Source organism: Notolabrus celidotus, chromosome 13 (genome assembly GCF_009762535.1).
Source record: "Notolabrus celidotus isolate fNotCel1 chromosome 13, fNotCel1.pri, whole genome shotgun sequence".
NCBI classification, from domain to species: Eukaryota; Metazoa; Chordata; class Actinopteri; order Labriformes; family Labridae; genus Notolabrus; species Notolabrus celidotus.
Genome location: NC_048284.1, coordinates 30,441,240 through 30,457,402, shown reverse-complemented (window position 1 = coordinate 30,457,402; position 16,163 = coordinate 30,441,240). Strand labels below are relative to the sequence as shown.

The 16,163-nt window shown below is 39.2% G+C and overlaps 1 protein-coding gene and 1 long non-coding RNA gene across 4 annotated transcripts in view; one reads left to right on the top strand and one right to left on the bottom strand.

The window, feature by feature from the left end:
- Nucleotides 1-4,205: 4,205 nt before the first annotated feature.
- LOC117824203 lies at nucleotides 4,206-11,820 on the bottom strand. Of its 2 annotated transcripts, XR_004633543.1 has the most exons (4): nucleotides 11,576-11,820; nucleotides 6,589-7,246; nucleotides 4,592-4,666; nucleotides 4,206-4,413 (listed from the first exon to the last, which is right to left on the bottom strand). It is a non-coding gene; the product is annotated as an uncharacterized LOC117824203 (long non-coding RNA). The 2 variants fall into 2 exon arrangements; XR_004633542.1 differs by lacking the exon at nucleotides 11,576-11,820 and having other exon boundaries at nucleotides 6,589-8,893.
- ankrd6b (ankyrin repeat domain 6b) overlaps nucleotides 11,542-16,163 on the top strand; it is a 70,657-nt gene continuing 66,035 nt past the window's right edge. For both annotated transcript variants that reach the window (XM_034699635.1, XM_034699634.1), the window contains exon 1: nucleotides 11,542-11,688. The gene's annotated coding sequence lies outside the window, so the exon portion shown is untranslated. The remainder of the gene's footprint in view (nucleotides 11,689-16,163) is intronic.

Genomic DNA, 16,163 nt, shown 5'->3' with positions numbered 1-16,163 from the left:
TAACTTTCAGGTTGTTTTGTAACTACAAAGCTGTTTGAAAAGTAACACCCACGAGCTGTGTCTGACTTTCTATCACTTGAAAAGCAGCCAAAACGAAAAGTTTCAGGCAGAGGATAAGTGGATAAATGTTGCTATAATGAAGGTTTAAACAAACTGCAGTGTGAGATAAATAAGGACTTTTTTAAAAGCTGCAAATCATCAAAAGCTACTCTACAGGAGTCCTTGACTGATTCATTGAGAGGTGAACATGTGTAGAAAAGGTCTCCCTTATTCAGATTTTTTTATTAGAATTAATTATGAGGTAGTTTCGAGTTTTTCTAGTTCATATGTTCGCCCACAACCACCAGCTGGATCTGTAGTTATGACATGAGAGACACGGTCAGGGAGTTCATTGACGGGTCAGAGGAGATTGAAACGACTTGACCACACACACTCACACACTGATGTGTCCTCTGCTGACATCTGCTGGTCTGCTGTAGAAACACAATACTGTAGAGCAGTGTGCTGCATCTTCATCAGTGTGTTAAAAGAAAACTGGCCACCCTGAAACTCACCTGTGGTGTCTCTGGACCTTTGAAGGACCATCTTGCAGAGAAACAGAAGACAGAGAGGTTTGTTTTCACAGATTCATTTTGCAGTTTGGACATCTGTGAAAAGTCAGCTCTCAAACGCACGAGGACAAGTGTTAAAATATGGAATATGTTACTTAATTTACTTTAAAGGGTAAAAATATGAAATCTTAAAGAACACACAGGTGTAAAACTAGCTGTCTTTAAACAGCTTAAAGCTCCTGTGAGGAGTTTTTGACTGCTCATGAAACATATTGAAATCAAAACTAAAGTCTCTCTTTGACCTACAAAAGCAAACGGGACTATCAGCAGCATGATTTAAAATGTTTATATTGTAGTTTTTGATGCCTGTAACCCTGTGAGGATGGTAGGTGTCAGACCAGAGGACTGACAGCATGCTTAAGAAACGATTTTATTGTCTGAAAATACTGACTCAGCATATTCAGGACAAGATCAGCAAAGTGCATCTTTGTCTACAGGGGGCGCCAAAATCGACAGAAACTAAGAGTTCCTCACTGGAGCTTTAATTTACTTAAAGAATACAGAATTTGAGATTAAGCTCCTCAAGTTTTTTTTTTTTTTTTAACCCTGTTTTTGTGTTTTTCTGTGAAAATGACTTAAAACCTGGGACTTCAAAAGACTCTCAATTTACCGGTCAATCTACATTCCGACCCTCACCTATGGCCACAAGCTGTGGGCAGAGACCGAAAGAACGAGATTGCGAATACAAGCGGCTGAAATGAGCTTTCTCCGCAGGGTGGCTGGGCTCGGCCGTAGAGATAGGGTTAGGAGCTCAGACATCCGGGAGAGGCTCAAAGTAGAGCCGCTGCTCCTCCGGATCGAGAGGAGCCAGATGAGGTGGTTCAGATGCCTCCTGGACATCTCCCTGGGGAGGTGTTTCGGGCATGTCCATCTGGAAGGAGGCCACGGGGAAGGCCCAGGACACGCTGGTGAGATTATATCTCTCATCTGGCCTGGGAGTGCCTCGGTTTCCTCCCAGAAGAGCTGGTGGAAGTGGCCGGGGAGAGGAGTGTCTGGTCTTCCCTGCTGAGGCTGCTGTTCTGTTATTAACAAAGACACAACATCAAGACAGGATAAGATCCAGTCCCATCTTACAGACAGGACTCAGTCTGATCTCATCTTAATCCACCATGAGCAGAGCACTTTGCAGCATTTAGCAAGTTACAGTGGCAAGGACAAACTTCCTTTAACAGGCAGAGACCTCCAGCAGGACCAGACTCATGTTAGACACACACCTGCTGAGACCGTGTTGGAGTAAAGAGGGATAGAGGAGAATAAGAGAGAGAGAGAGAGAGAGAGAGAGAGAGGGAGAGATGATAGTGATTTCCCTGTTACAAAAGGCATATCAGAACCTGTCATCAGGTCTCTGATGTTCAGATCTAAATATTCATGTGCGTTAATTTTAGCATTTTACAATTTAAATCAATTGTGTATATTCAGATATTCATGTCATATCTTCATCAAACATGTTTAATAACACATATTACTCATAAACAGAGTAAAGGTTTATTTCCTGTAATCCTTCCTTTACTGGATGTTACACGTAATGATTCATAACTGTACATAAAGAGTTTGTGTTAGAGAGAGAGTATTTTAAAGAAGGATGCTGTGGTTGAATGCAGAAATACATTTCTGCAAGATTATGCAGACAGCCCGTGTGTGTGTGTGTGTGTGTGTGTGTGTGTGTGTGTGTGTGTGTGTGTGTGTGTGTGTGTGTGTGTGTGTGTGTGTGTGTGTGTGTGTGTGTGTGTGTGTGTGTCACACACGAAGCATAATGGGAAAAACCTGTCACTCTGCATCAAACATCCAATCAGTTACTGCAGAGAGCTCAGCTGAGGAGGAGAGCAGCCGAGTGATGCAATCAAAACAAACATCAGAGGATCTATCAGGAGAGAGACTTCCACAGGCTCCTCAAAATCATCCACAATGTCACACTCTTTATGTTTGGGTTTATGTTTAAAAAAAAACTTTGTCCCTTACAAGTTTGCAGTTTGAAACCCAGCAACTATTTCACCTCAACCTCAGGATCAACAAGGTATTTAGAAAGCAGTGTCCTGTACTTTATGTTGCATCTTAACCAGGGATAGTAGAGTAACATCACTGTGGTGATGGCCCACATACACATGGACACACGCAACCACTCCAAACAGCTTGAAACTCTGAAGAGACACACGGTGCAGCGCTCGTCCAAACCAGCCAATAAGTGAACCACAGAGTAAATGCACATTCATCCAACCACCACACCCTGATCTCCTTATTAAAATTCTGACAGCTTTGGACTAAAGGTAGCTTCACTGTATGTTTATAAGCATGAAACACTCAGTGAAAGAAAAGCACAGATGCTTTATGGAGGGTTACACATTAAAGATGTCAGCCCCTGATTCAGTTAGACTAACTTTTATCATTATCAGCAACGCGGCCTGATTTGAAAAGACACAGTAGATGCACATTTCCCAACATATAAGAGGTACAAATAATACAAAACTTCCATCCCACTCCATGACAAAGAGAAACCTGTACTCACCAAAGTTCAGGCCACCCACTCAGCAAAGTCAGTGACAATAATGTTAAGTCCACATTTTCTCAGAATTAGAATCCCTACAAGATCCTTCCGAAGACCCTAAAGGGTGGACAAGACTAAAGCAGAGGGGTCTTGTCCACCCTGTCGGGATTCTATATCCCATAAATACCTGCTAACCACACATTATCCCTTACAAGTCACATTCACACACTGATGGCAGAGCACCATCACACTTCTGCATGTAGACAGCAGGACCTGGGATCAAACCCCAGACCTTTCGATTGAGAGACAGCTGACTCTACAACTGAGCCACAGTCGTCCCTAAGTGACGGACAAATATCCAACAAGACTTTGAAATTCTAGAAGTCCAAAAAAAGGCCCAAACTTTTTATAGATTTATAAATCTATCATTTTTCTTTTGATGTTTCAGGAGTGAAAGATGGAAATCCTTCAGGACTTTTTGATTCAGATGAGGGGCACGTCGAAAAATAAAAAAACCCACTGGGCCCCACAGGTTCACTGTCCTGTGCAGTCACGGGCCCTTAGATGATTCAACTTTCTCTCCATACGGATACCTTGTCCAGGAAGTTTCTCCTCACACTGTTTTTATTCTGTATGAGCTTTGAAACCTTTGAGAGGGTTTGGGTTTTACCTTAAATCCAAGAGGCAGGCAGAGGATGAACAATAATACTGCATCATGTCCTACAACCCTGAGTCCAAACATCTCAGAGTAGAGATCTGTAGTATAGAGAGTAGACAGAGTAACAGAGTAAGAGAGTCTGTAACTAATAAGTGATGAACTGGGATGAAGTATTTTCTTTTTGAATGCAGATCCCTATTTTCCAAGTCTCAAGTGTTCAAATCTTTTCCATTTGTCCTTTGTATGAACGTTTTCTTTGTAACACAACCTGCAACTAAAGATGTTTGATAAATGTAGAGGAATAAAAACTACATTTTTCCCACTAAAATTTCCCTAGAAATAAAAAAAACACTGTGTCAGAGTTAACTTTGCAGGCAGCAGAGGAATAACTTAAATGCAGACAGAAAAATACTATTTTTATTAATGATTTATTGAAAGATATTTTAGACAGGCCCTTAAAGATGAACAGACAAAACTTTAAAAGTCATTTCAAAGCAAAACAGACACTGACAAACAAACCAATGAACCATAGTGAAATCATTTTGGTGAGAAAAAGATGAGCCAGGTGAGCAGATGGGCATGGAAAGTCCAGGTAAATGCAGGGTTGATTAGAAGTGGGATCAGGATCATAGAGGAGGATATATGGGAGGATCTGAGGCCACCTGGAGCAGAGATGAAGATCACGATGTGACGTAGGAAACAGAAATGTGGCTTAGAATGTGAGAGAGGATACAGAGTGTGATAAAGTTAAGTAGAAGCTACTTTGTTACTTCAACCTCTGCATGCAGATGCCAAAATCTTTGCATGCTCTATTTGGATGCTCCAAACATTATATTCTACCTGTTTCTGAGATGTTGCTTCTTCTTCAGTTTGTCATGGACATTTATTTGTGGAGGACTTCCAAAATGTTCTCTTCTGAAAGCACAACAGATAAAATAATCAGATCAGATAAAAGAAAATAATCTAGCTGTATTTACAGATGTCACCACAAGATGGCGCCGTGTGGTAGCAAACCTCTTCAGGCTGAAAGCAGTCAGAGGTAAACATTTAAAATAAAATTAATACATTTCTACTAGAGCAGGGGTTCCCAAAGTGTGGGTCGGGACCCCCTGGGGTATCACACAACACAAATGGGGTGTCGTGAGATGTCTTCCAGAATGTTTTTTTTAAGTCATCTAAAAATAGTTAATTTTTTCCATTATAGTAAAAAATATGGACAAAAATAGTAGCTAACTTGAAATAAATCCTTGAAAATATAATATGTAATGAGTTTTCTGCCTTACTTTTTGCCAGATGTCTCCAAAGTTTAGGGTTAGTGAACAGTTAATTATCAACAGAATCAGTAGCAGTAGGTTAATTCATAACAGCACAGGAAACAGAGACACATGTTCATATAGGTAGGCTCATTTTCTGCAGACCAGCTAAATGAAGCCACATTAAATCACTTTGAAGGACTGTGGGGGTCGCAAGTCTTTGGCAGCTATGCTTTGGGGGTCGCAGGCTGAAAAGTTTGGGAATCCCTGCACTAGAGAAAAGTATTAAACCATTTATTTCATATGTGCACTTCTGAAAGTAAACATACATGAGTTTTATTATGAAGCAGGCATATTCATGCGTTCCTGTATCAAGAAGTATGCAGGTGTGCATGTACAACATATCCAATCAGTGTCAGTGTGGTGTGCAGTTATTCTTTGATAACTTTGATTACTCACTGACACCCAGTGATCCCTGGATAATGTGACAGCTTCTGCACTTTTTAGGAGTCCCAGTTTGTTGCTTTCTCTGTTTCCTATATGTGTAAGCTATATATACAGCATGTCAACCTGAGGACTTCTCTTAGACCAAAGTCTTTATCAGTCACCTCCCATTAAGCAGCGCTGTAGTTTTGTTTCATCTGCTGGTGATTTTTACACTGCAGTATAGTTCTCTGCAGGCTCTTGTGATGTGGTTGCTTTTTGACATCAGTCTGATTAGCTGCTCCTGTATGCTGAGCTCGTAGGTGGTCGCTCAAACTCAGAGTACTTCATGATATTTTAATTCTGTTTGACACAAAGTGCAGATTACTTTTGACTTGTTAACTGAGCCGTCTGGGATTATGTTGAGGTGAAATGCACCGTTCAAAAGCCCAGTGGTGTTTTGATTTTCCACCACAGTGGCATCAGGAATGGGAGATTAACTATGGGATGCCAAAAGGCACAAAAAGGCATGTGATTCAAACAACTTGTTCATTTCTTCCATGAATCACAACAAGATTAACTCGTAAACACTGAGACATTAGACTTTTGTTCCTCTTTAATCACTGACCAAAATAAATAACATTCATTTGGTTTAGTGACTCGATGACAGGCTCAGCTGTAAGTAGATGTTCTGTGTGTCTGAAAGGTGCTATATAAATAGAGCTTGATAGATTGATGGATTTATTAACCAAAGTATGTCTTATTACACCTGCAAGAAGCCACACTGACCTGGCAAGTAAGGATGTAACAAATTATTTCAAGGTATCACAAAGAAAGGACTTTAACATTAGTGAGTAAAAATGGCTGCTAATGCAGCAAACATTTTCTCAGCAAGTTTCTTGACTAAATCATACATTTCAAATCTGTTTTTTGTCTGTAATATCTTGAAATAAGATGTTTCATTGGATTCCTCAGGTTACTTTAAAAATAATACAACATTTTGACTTGTAATGGGACAAAAACACTGGGTCAGATCTGAGGTGAAGCAGTCTCAGTGTGAGAGACATGTCAAGATTTGAAGAAAACAAAGAAAGGGAACCAAAAACTTGGATTAAAAAAAAGGTTTAATAAACAAAAGAGATAAAAGAAAAAAGTACATACATCTAAATCCACGAGAAACACTGGAGAACATGAAGAACAGCAGGACACAGGTGAGACACTCAATGAACTGAAACAGAGAAACTAAGTACACGGTAATCAACACAGGTGTGATAACAGACACAGGTGAAACTGATGAGTGTAATCAAACTAGAGAGAAACAGGTGAGGGCAGGAAGTAAAACTAAACCAGACCCATCAAGAACTTCAAAATAAAACAAGAAACATTGGAGACTGAACTAAGAAGTGAAAATACATAAACAAGGGATACAAGAACACAAGACAAGAACACAGGGAAAGGCAACTGAAATACACAAAACAAAACCACAATAATGACTAAGAAGAAGACCCAAGGCATGATCGACAAAAAAAGGAAAAGACTAAAAACACAAAACCAGGAAAATACAAAACTAAACAAGATCAACTCATGACACAACACCTCTTAAAATCGGATGTTCTCATGCAGCTCTCTGTCCTCCTCATGTTTCATCCATTTCTAAACTCTCTGTGAGTTTTGTTGACCAACAGAAGAGGCCGCATCATGAATCGCATTCCACAGAAGATGACGTTACCTTCAGTCCTGCAGAAACACAACACAGCTTTCCTCTGGCAACACTCAGAGGGCGACGACGTCATGGAGGATCAGGTTCCTGCTCTGGAATCTGAGAGGAGAGACACGAAAACACCTTAACGGGACTACCCCTAGTGGACGAGAAAACCGAGAGGTTACTGTGACGGAGTTTAAGCCGCTGACATCAGCCGACAAATCACCTGAGCTTTGTGTCTGAGCTGCGGGTCAGGAGGTCACCTGATCAGGTTTCAGGGATGTTTGGAATCTGTGGGAGTGAGTCTCACAGACCAGCTACCTCTTAAAACCTGCTCAGGTTGCATTTGAGTTGCTTTGTTTTGTTTTTTCTACCGATGGAGCATAAAACCTAACCAGCTGTGATTTCACATGTTTCCCTGGTGTTGAAACATTATCAGTAAATCTGTCTCTAGACCCCGCCCTGATCACATGTTCAACTTCAGTCTCATCCTACCAACATGAAATCTGGTAAGCATCCTGTATGTTTGACTCTGTGCCTCTGTGCATTATGGATACATCAGCTCAAGCCCTGAGGTCAGCGCTGCACAATTTGGATCCTCTCCCGTTCCTCTGACTCACCGGATCAGACAATGCTTTTGTTTTTTTCCTACACCTGAAGAAAGTGAGTCGGCGTCAACAGAGGAATCCGGAATCAAAGATTTCATGACATACAGTCCGAGGATCTCGAGTGTCTCATTCCAGTCTTTGTAAATGCTGTCTCAAGCTGACAGCAGAAGAAGAGACGTACGAGGAGAAAGGAGGGAGACATCCAGGTCACTGTGGACACACCCTCCCTCCAAAAGACAGTCAGTCCTCTATAGCTCCAGGCAGGCACTGTAGATACAGGGCCAGGAGGATGACTGACAGGACAGGAACTCAGACGTCAACTGAATGAAGGTTTCTTTTACGACATCTCTGAGTGTCACTGCTCCCTGAAATTATACACTGCCGACGTCTTCAGCTTGTCTCTTTAGAATAAACCCAGTTTGGTTCCTGGAGGGATGTTTTTATTTACGGTTCGGTTCCCCTTTAGAGGGTGGTACTCAGAGTCTCAAATACAGGGTTACAGATTTTAAAAGGTACCAAATCAGAAACTCCACGGTGAGGTTCCCTGGAGAACTCTTCAACAGGTAATGGTTCGACTTTGAAATGCCTCTGGGGATTTTGTCTGAAGAACCTTTCTCTAGAACTCATAGAGGGACATCTTGAGGGAAACTGTCCACTAGAACCAGACCAGAGGTCTCCAAGATACTCATTTATTGGGGATTGATCGATGATGATAACCCTCTTGTCATCAGAGTTAAGGATTGAACCTTTAAAATATGATGGGGTTCCTTTTAGAACAGGCTCTGGGTGATCACAGAGCCATGAGGTCGGTGCTGGGATTAACCGACAGAGATGAAAGACTTCACAGTGGTACCTGACCAATCATCGCGACTCATATGATGACGTTAGAAGGAAGAGGGGCTATGCTAGACGACACAAGGCTATGCTAACAGCGGTTACTCACGGGTTGCTGAAGTGCATTTGCTGTCTCTTCTCTCAGTTCGTCGTGGTCGTCCCTCTACGACAGATCATAAAGGCAGGGATGTTGTTGCCACAGCTTGACAAACTTTTCCTCCGTCTCATTGTTTAACTCCCAGCACCGACTTCACCACTCCTCTCTCACTTCACCATGTTCTTCATTTACACTTGTGACTTGCAGAGCACTTAGTGCTCTCATTGGTCAACCTTACTGACGTGACAGAACAATCGTAAGAGGTGGACAAGAAATATCAAGCATGCTCCACTTCCTGTCAGGAGGTCGGGATTCGTCCCAGAAGTGGTCTAGATTGATGTTAACTATTTCACACAACAAATTAAACAGCCAACGAGTCCCGACATCCATACGTCTGCAGGATCGGGCTGCAATCATACCTTCACAGGTTCTTTTTGGCTCATGTTAGGATGAATGGTTCAGGAGAGAACCACAAAAGAGGGTTTCATGGTGGAACCATTCAGCCATGGAGGGGGTATCTTTGGACCACCTCAGAGGGTTCAAGGTGGAACCTCTCCTGGATGGTACTCGGTGTAATGTTCTTTATGTTTACTCCATGTAGAGGCTTTATTAAGTTTCTACAATGAGGCAAAAAAGGTTTCCCTGTATAAACAAGCCAAAGAACCCTCTGTGGTTCTAGTTAGAAAACCTATTGTTAAGAGTGCTGAACTCAGTGGGGTTCTTCAAGGCAGCTAAAGATAGATAAAGATAAAAACACTATCAATGTTATCTTATAGAGCCCCCTAACTTTAAAAAACTTTAAAAAGGTTCTCTGTAGAAACTGCTCTGAAGGATTCCCCTCAGAACCCCCTGGATGGATGTTTTTTGTGGAACCTCTTGTTGATGTTTTGATGGCTATTTCACCATTGGTATAAAACTATACTCTATGTTGGAAGTACATGGTGGAACAATTCCACAAGTTCTACCTGGAACCAAAGCAGGAAACAAGCCTCACTTGTTCTCTTTAATCCTAAGAGTGTAGTTTCAGTAAAGTAGCTTTGTCACGGGCTTAGACAACCGTTCAGATATAATCACATCTTCACCCTCTTCAGAGTGAGCTGTGCTGACCTCTTTGAAGTGAAAATGTACAAACATGATCTGGTCTGACCCTCTTGACCTCTTGTTTCCCAGAGGCTTCAGAAAGTTAAGAATCAGGTTCTGTGGTCCTTTCTTGTACATGAATCAGTGTTGAGGCAACGCAAAAAAGAAAATATAATTCTTTAACAAAGTGCAGCTCTTTTCATACTATTACAAACTGCAGAACAAGCTTAGACTCAGGTTTCAGACTTTAAGACTTGTGCTGCTCAGAGGGAGTGTTTCTCGTCGTGTTGGTAGTGTCCTCTGCAGCCTCGGGGGAACTTTTTAAAGCTTGAGAAAATGACTCTGATGATGTCATCAGGTCATCGGGGGTTATCTGAGCTTTGGCAGGGTGACTGGACCTTTCCAAAGCTTAAAAAAAAACTGAGATTGGAACTCTTCAGGTACAAACTTTGTCCTAATTGACACCAGTTTGCACTAGAAATGACTCATTCATACTCAAAAGTTTAACTTTGAGACAGCTACAAAACAGAATTATTAGAAAATATCCTAATTTAAGAATGCTTAGCTGTCTCTTTGCAAAGTTTCAAATGAAAGGGAGATAGGATTTGCATTTTGACTTGTTGGCATTCTTACAGTAAGTATTCAGGCTGATTCTACAGTAAAGTGTGGAAAAACATTTCTATGAAACAAACGGCAAAAATATTCTACTTAATCGTCCATACTGATAAAAAAAAAAAATGTAGGAACGTTTGCGTTAAGAAGATCCTGTGACGAACTTTAGTTATGTGATGATACTGGCACCCCCTGTGGACAAAACAATCTTTGCTGATACTGTACATGTGAAGGTGGTGTTTCTAATAAAGAATCTCATTGTGCTTTATTTTAACATTCAAAACATTCAACAAAATCTTTGCCATGGAAAATGTAAAACAAAGGCTATTTGGTTAGTAGTGTTCAGTAAATCACTTATTTTGACACCTTTAAGCCTGGTCTATAATTTTGTGTCGCTCCTACACAGCATTGGTGAACGGGAACGTGAGCACTACGCAGAAGTATAGATCAGGCTTAACCCTGCTGCAGCAATTTTAAATTTTGAAAATAGCTATTCAAAATTAAGCAGTCTTCTCCATGTTGGTCTTGTTGCTTTTGTGGGTTATAAAACTAAAGAGCCCCCAAAATGTATCTATTTTTAAATTGTGTTTCCCAGTTATATTTCTTGCGTGCACACGAAAATAACTTGTACCCTTAATATAATCTAATATTAATCTGTGCAACAATTTAATATCTTATATGCACACAATGAGTGTAGCATGATAAAACTATATTGTTTGCCCAAGTTATTTTCTTGTGTGCGCAATTCAAAATTTTACTTTTTGGGTTACATTTGGTATTCCATATAAAACTCCCTACTGGAGCTTTAATTGGGCTTGTGTGTTAATTTTAGTATCAGAAATAAAGGCTGTACTTTCATTAATTTACTTGTGTAATTAGTCTTATTAGTGACAACACTAAGTGGTTATATAAAAACTAAGAACAGCCCTAATCGCCTCCCTCTTTTATGACTTTATTGGGCTGTAACATTAAATCTTAACAGCTCCTGAACGACAACAAACTATTTGGGACGTCGAGTCTCTGCTCTCTCCTCCGTCAAAGACATCTGAGCACAGTGAATGTGGTTTAAGGTGAAAGTTGTACAGTAGTCTTCCTCCTGTGGTGTTGACAGTCTGACAACAGCTCTGTTGACATGTAAATGGGAAAGAGAGGAAGAGGAGGAGGACGAGGAGGAGGAGGAGGAGGCGACAGAAAGCGACCGACCGACAGACCCACCGTGTTTCCACTCAGTAGTTCCCTCTGTAACAGCAGCACCGAGCTCCTCACAGGACTCTCTGTCGGACTATAACACCAACACTGTTCGGGTTTACTCTGTGGGACTGTTCCAGGTCAGTGTCTTCATGTCTTTATCCTCTCATGTTGTGTTTTAACTGAAACACCGAGCTTACATGTTTGTTTTCTTAACTGCGCACTCTCACCGTGCGGAGCTCTGCGCGCAGAAATACGAGCACGAGCGTCTTCCAAAGAAATCACAGTGACGTGAAAGTTATCTGGATGAGTGTTATTTCACTTTGTCAAACCTTTTCATCACATGTTTGTCCCGATGTGACTGTTGAAGTCACGTCAGTAAATCTATGTTTTCATTGCTACTTACGCACCTCCACTGCATGAGAGTTTACACGAGTGAGTGTAACGTGGGTCTTTGACTTTCTCTATCAGAGGAGTCACAGTGGGCTTTACTGGCCAGGTTTCACACAGGAGGAGTTTATACTGTTCTGATTTAACTCACTAATAGCTAACTTATACAAGGACATTTGAAATATATTAACATCAAAAACTAGAATAAAAGAAAAAAAAAACCGACCGATATTTGGATTAGCCAACATTTTTGGCCAATATTGGTCCAACCTGATGATTTAAAGATTTATAACAAGTAAACAATTTCTATGGTCAATAACGCAAACCAATTTTTAGAGCTTTAACTAGATTGAATTATTACATAATGTTACATTCAGAGTTATTCTCATTGGATTTTCCAACTTTCCAACAATTCTGATACCCTGACGAAAGCTTTGACGGTAACACTTTAAAATAATGGTACACTTTATTATGTGATTTAATGCTTAATTCATTTTAAAGTAATGCATGACTCATAATGCATTTCTGTATGAGTTAACAAGGGGTAAGATATTCCATTATCCGTCCAACAACAGGGAAATTTAAAGTGTTACAGCAGAAAATAGTGCAAAACAGTATACAGTAAACAAGAGCATATAAAATAGTAATTATTAGAATATTGTTAGCAATTAAAAAAGTAAATTAGCATATCCTAGAGAAGTATATACAGAACTCAATAAGTAATATTTAAAATATGTGTAAAAAACCATTGATACAGTGAGAAATGTGTACAGACTAGTAACATACAGTAGGTTAAATAAACAATGAACAGAAGTAAGAAGATGGGTAGAAAAATGTATTGAACATGTTAGGAGTGAAATGAACTAATGATCCTGTCACTGTGACTTCATGTAATGCTTAATACATCATTAGTTAAGGTATGTTAATAAAAGTTACTTTGAAATATTTATTAGGAATAACTCCTTGAGATGTATCATCTTGTTTTCGAGGGGGTCCTACAAGACAAACATAACACACACTAGTAACCAACACACATATAAGATGAAAAAAGAACAGGTGCAGCTTCATACATGGTTCCCAAAGTCAGGGTTGCGAGATGCCTTCCGAAAATCAATGAACATTTAGAATGATCTAAAATATTGTATTTTATCCATTGTTGTAAAAATATATACGGAACATTTTAGCTTAATTTTAGACAAAATCATGCAAATAAACTGTAATCAGTTTTCTTCTTTACTTTGTTGCCACATGACCAGTGAGGAAATGATCCTGCTTCTGTTCCTTATTAAATAACAAAGAAATATGTAGGTTTTAGGATTGACCTGCTAGTTCTTGCGTGCGGCTGTGAGCAATATTTAAACACCTCCGCACAAAGGGGTCTGCAGTCTCTGGTACTGTAATTCTGGGGGTCGAAGACTGAAACAATGTGGGAACCCCTGTTATAGATATCGTTGTGGCAAAGCCAGGCTCAGAAGTAGAATCATAACCTTGGGGCAAACTGAGGTGAGCTCGGCTTTTTTCCCCACCATGGCTACTTCTGGTGCACTGCTTTATTTTGTTTTTTTCCTCTTGAACTTATCCTAGTCAAAAAATAACAGCCTTTAAACCAGTGCTGCAGGATTTGGTGAAACTGTGTGGTATTAATCGTGAACATCATTGCAATTTATGATATAATAAATGGTATTTTGAAGCTACATGCTTGGTGTTAAAGCTAAATGCCGAAATTATTTATAGTTTCTAAATCCGTATTTTTCAGTGTAAAACAAAATTATAAAGTTGATGTTTTGAAGTTGATTTGATGTTTGTGTAATATTTGAATATGAACCAAGCGCTCACTGATGGTGCACTGCTGTCCTTTAGCTGTCTCTTTGTCTTCATCTTTACTTGCCTGGGCCTTCACTCTCATGTATTCATTGCACATTTCTCTGTGCTGTCTCAGGTGTTGACTGAAATTGGTTGTGTTACCATGTAATGTTGCATCTTTAACTTTGCAAGTTTTGCACAGCACTACTTTCTGATCAACGCAATCGTAACTGAATCCAAAGCCTTCTGATATAGCAGACATTACTCTTTGTCCACCACCAGTTCAAGTTAGTTCAGTGTCTTAAATTGTGTTTCAAAAACATAGTTGTAATGTCATTCAATTTGTATTGCTCCAGTGTCAGTGTTAGGGAAGAGGAAACAAGATGGATGGACATTTTTATTGACCTAATCACTAATACTAAATATGACATTTTATGCACTATCAGAGGCGTTAGTGATACTAAGATCTGCATCAGGACAAGTGTCATAGCTGAGGCCAGAGCCTACACGCATGTCAAACAGCTACACATCCACCTGTCAGTCAAGGAAGCCCCACCCCTAATCGTGCCTAAAACAAACAGTTGTTTCGGACAAAGAAGTAAAGGGATCAAAAGCACTTTCTTTTTTCTGTACCAATTTAATTTTCCAAAATGACATTTTAATTTGGGCTTCAACTGGGATGCCTCTGCTTTTGGAGCCGGCCTCAAGTGGGCACTTGAAGAACTGCAGTTTTTGCACATCTGCATTGACTTTATTCTTCTACAGTGGAGGTTGTCACTTGTTTTCCCCTTCAAACATAGCAGCAGTATAAGTCTAAAAAAAAACTCACTGCAAGGCTCACTTTATGAAGAAGATCTTAGAAGTAATGGTTAGACATCATTACACTTCCTGTGTCCAACATGTTTAACACACATTTTATACTTCCTTTGTTTAGTCTGTTTCTAGGTCAGAGAGATGATATGTTAATCTCAGACTTCTTCACTCTTGAATGCCCTCGCCAAGATACTCCCTCAGTGTTTTCTTTAAATCCCCAAACTGAGATTTTACAGGAAAACAGTCTCACAAAATATTAATGGCTCTAAGGGGTGAGTTGTGTGAACTCCTATGAGCTTCAGTTTAACCATGTGTGTGTGTAAAATGTCTAAAAACAAGAATAAATCCCACAGATTGAATAATTAAAGAGTTGTATCTGATTCTAATGAGTCCAAATTCCTTTAAAAATGAGAAGTAAGCTTAAGTGAAAGATTCTCTGCTCTGAACGTGGCCCGAAGCTTAACCTAAATATTTAAATCCAGTGGGTTCAAACTGAGGGTGTTTAACAGCCAGAGATATGAGCTCATTAGGAAAGGTCGTGCAGTAATGTGTTATAATGATAATCCTCAGCACTTTACGGCAACTTACACCCAGCAGGCAGAAGAAGGGCATGTTGGGAGTGAGGAGCAGTACTTTACTAATTGATTTAATTTGAATTAAGATTTCTTTATAAGGCTGCAGTTTTCAGGGTAAAGTCAGGGTCCACAGACAGCGGAGGAGGGATTCAATGAAGACTGCTTTCCTTTTTATGAGAGATTAACAAAGTGAGTGAACGTCTGGCAGACCATGACTGTGAATACTGAGGAATCACTGGGTGAGATGAAGCTTTATGTTACGTTATTCAGGAGTATAGCAGATTTACAGAAAAAGCCAAGAATTAATTTGCTGGTGAAAAAAAAACTACAACGTATATGTAAATATAAAACAGCACTTCATTACAAAATATAGAACTTCCATTAAGTAGTAGTTCACTCTTATTTTCTGTTTTTGGTCTTGAAATGTTGTATACCTACAAGAGTTGTTAACATAACAAAATATTAAATTCATTATGCTACAAGTAAATAGTAATGTGACATTTAAACAAGTCTCAATGTAACTGCAAATAAAACTAATAAGCAATAAAAAATACAAAAAAATAAAAGTAACATATAAAATCTAAATTAAATTAAATAAAATGAATATTACATAACAGAAAATGTAAGTGAATTGAACTGAAATAAAGAGAATAAATATAACATAAAATAAAAATTAAATTAAGTAGAATAAAAAATGAAATAGAATTAGTTAAAATACAATTAGCATAAAATAAACCGTAAAAGATTCTAAAATATAAATGATTTTGAATTTATTAGAATAACAAAATAAAATAATTCAAAATGAAAACTAAATTGAATACACTCTAAATGAAACAAAGTGTATTTTAAATCAAATTCACCACATTTTACTTTCAGTCTGCACATCGTGCTGTTACAGAAAAATGTATGTTAATATTAAGGAAAGGCTGTTTTTATGGGTTTTTGACCAATCTGAATCAATTTTTTAACATAGCTGGGTAATAAGATTTATGAGGACTGATAAAAGAAGAACATTTATTCACTTCTTTTGTTTT